The sequence below is a fragment of the Aplysia californica genome, unplaced genomic scaffold (genome assembly GCF_000002075.1).
Source record: "Aplysia californica isolate F4 #8 unplaced genomic scaffold, AplCal3.0 scaffold00041, whole genome shotgun sequence".
NCBI lineage: Eukaryota > Metazoa > Mollusca > Gastropoda > Aplysiida > Aplysiidae > Aplysia > Aplysia californica.
This window is the reverse complement of record NW_004797311.1, coordinates 1134149-1137530: the sequence shown is the minus strand read 5'-3', so window position 1 is coordinate 1137530 and position 3382 is coordinate 1134149.

Genomic DNA, 3382 nt, shown 5'->3' with positions numbered 1-3382 from the left:
CCCCCAAAAAAAAAAGAAAAAAAGGCAACAACAAAACAACAACGAACTATCAACTGTAGTTCGGTGACAAAGGCTCCCACGTGGTAAACTGTATCCAATTTTGTTATATTCAAAGACTGGTAATGGACTTTTTGACTGCAAACTTTTCTTTTTAACTGACGCGATCAGGCTTATCTCATCATAGCAAAAGGCTTGGGTACATCTTACATTACTATATGTGTGGAGTGAGGGGGATGTTTTCATACCAATGAAACGCACACAGAAATACACCCACACAGACACGTATACACACGTGCACACAAACATACACACTCACATACACACACAAACAAGCCTACAAAAGCACATACACGCACACAGACATGCACGCAGACATAATATTCGAACATGTACATACACATACATACAATGATACATGCACACCCCCACGCGCACACACACACACACACACACACACACACACACACACACACACACACACACATTCACAAACACACGCACACAAACAAACATGCACGTATTCTGTAACATAATAAAAAGAAGACTCGGAACCAATTTCAAATTTTATTTCCATTTTACTTTATCCTCCACAGACCCCTATGATGGACCCACCCATGTCTCGCTGGCCTGAATAGTTGGATTACTTACTCTCCACCCACAAGTCTTCACTTTCCTTCATGACGCAGCTCAGCCCTTTGACTTCTGCTCTCTCAGCGATGGCTGGCAGAACGACGAGCTACCTCCCGGTACCTCCGAGACAAACAATCTATCTATCCGTGGTACTCCTCGTCCTAACCTCTCACGTGTGTCAAAGTACAGCACCACGGGAGTCCCCAGCAGGGGGCGCTGCGGCCGCCTCTTTCTCGGCCATACCGGAAGGAGACGATCAGAGGAGTACAGATCCAACTTCCGGTAAGTATAATCTATCTCCGACGAGTATTCTTAATTCTTTGTCTGTTATGAGGGTCTTGTGTGACGCTGTCTCCTATCATTAGTATTATTGCGCTGGCTTTTTCTTTAATGTTCCTTTTGAAGTGTTCGTTTACACGAATAATTACCCGTACCTTTTCGTTCCTCTCGGAAGTGCTCTTGCTAATTACTTGTCTTGTTGTTGTTTTTCCTACGTTTATTTGAATTTGAGTATTGCACTTTAAAAGAATCCGACATTTCGTCAGACTGTTTCCTGTTCGTCCTTCAAGTGTTTTGTTGTTTAAGTTGAAAAGTGGCATGTTCGCTTAAAACGATTGCAGCATACGTCGGAAAGAGAGAGAATTTCCCGAAATAGCTCAAAGGAAGTGAAGAAAGAAGTAGAAATTACCAGGTGGATGGAGTCAAGCCACTGTAGAAGAGATCGTATCCAACAATGACAAAGGCTCTTAATCGTTGAGATACCTTTGTGAGCTGAAATTCAATTCTTCTTAACCTTTTTGTGTGTGTTTATTTCCAGCATCACGAAACGTATTATAGTTTTAAGTCAAGAATATTCGCGGAGAATCTATCGAAGTTGAATGTTTGACCTGAGTTTCGGGACACCTTTCAGCATCAAGGTGTGATCAAAAACTCTGAGGTCTCAATTAAAAAGAAATCGAAAAGCAGCACGATAAAATATCAATTTAGGCCTAAACTGCACAATTTACCATTCCAATATGAAGGCTCACATGAGTAAACACAATCAAGTCGTCTAGGTTATTAAATATATAATATAATATGTATATTTTCCCCCCACGTATAAACGCACCTCCCGCCCGCATGGTACTAAGTCTTCGATAAGAACATGGCATGGGCTGTAGGTGGCGAGTGGGGACGTATCAGTATGAGCGGGCATCCACTTACTCACCTCACGTCGTACATCTTCGCACGCAATCTTACACCCTCCTCTCGCCCCCTTCCCCTTCCCCTCCCCTCCCCTCCTTCTCCCGCTCCCCTCCTTTCCCGCTCCTCCTGCCTTCCCCTCCTCCTCTCTCCCTTCCTCCTGCCCCCTCCATTCCTCATGTCACCTCCCCTCCTCCTCTCTCCCTTTCTCCAGCCCCCTCCCCTACTCTCCCCCTCCCACACACACACACACACACACACACACACACACACACACACACACACATATATTCACACACAATTACATGTACATGCGCACATACAAACGCACTCATGCCACGCGTGCACGCACACATCCACCGTCGATTCAGGTGAGCTGTCAGCACTTTAAACCTGGAAATCTCCCCCCACCCCCTACCCGCACCCCTCCCACTTCTTTTTTAAATCGCGTTTTTTTCTTCCTCTTCCGTCAAAGTCTCCTTGATCATTTGCCTCGTCAGCCTCTTGCCTCTTGACAGTAACTTACTTAATGGTGAGTAAGTCCAGTCAGGTCGAATGAACTGTGCTGTAGTCTCGGCCTTCTCAAGCTGTAGCCATGCGGAGTTCATGTTGTTGGAATCTCGGAGGTCCCGTGAGCAAGCTTTGCACGTTAAAGAGACTATGATTATAAAGGTGTGGGGTTTTTTTTTCTTGACGTAGGTCTACTATTCAAGTGCTATGCATTTTTTATTCTGGTGGAATATTAATTAAATAAGAGGATTTTTGAACGTCAATAGATTCAGATGGGACCATGGAAGGTAGAAAAGTATGAGCAGTGTTTGTCATCCGTCCCAAGACAGGACTCTTCTTTTGTTGGTACAATTTCAATACAAGTTGTGGGCTGCTTGGTCTTGTGTATCGAGAAAATTACTTTTACTTTGTACCTTCTCTGGTATCCTTAGGATTTCGATGGAAGGTGCAGATTTCGGTGCTGTGCTAAGTGTATGGCGTCTGTGATTAGATAATGATAATGTTATCTTGTTCCAGGTCAACCGTAGGTCCTTCTTGGTCTTCCTCTTGATTTGAAGTCAGGTTCACCGGTGTGGTAAGCTCTTAGTTGTTCTGGGACATTCTGGTTAGATGTTGTCCGAACCATTTGACTATTTGACGCTCAATGAAATTTATTACTGGTGGTATTCCGGTTTGTAATCGTATGTTCTCCTTCCTAATTATGCGGTCTCTTCTGCTGACATTGATGGTTTTGCGGAGACACCTCATTTCGCATCGATTGATTTATCTTCCTTGGTCTTTGTATAGGGACCATGTTTGACACTGGTATGTTAAGATTGGTATGAAGATATTATTGACAAGCTGGGATTTCTCTTCGATTGGGATGTTCTTGTGACTGAGTGGGGATGCTAGCTGGCAGGTCACTGCATTTTGCCTTCTCAGTTCTTGTTTCTATCTCTTTACTTTGTCCATACGCCCATCTTGGTGTAGTGGGAGTTGCTAGATAATGAGAGAGAGAGAGAGAGAGAGAGAGAGAGAGAGAGAGGGGGGGGAGAGAAAGGGAGAGAGAGAGAGAGAGAGA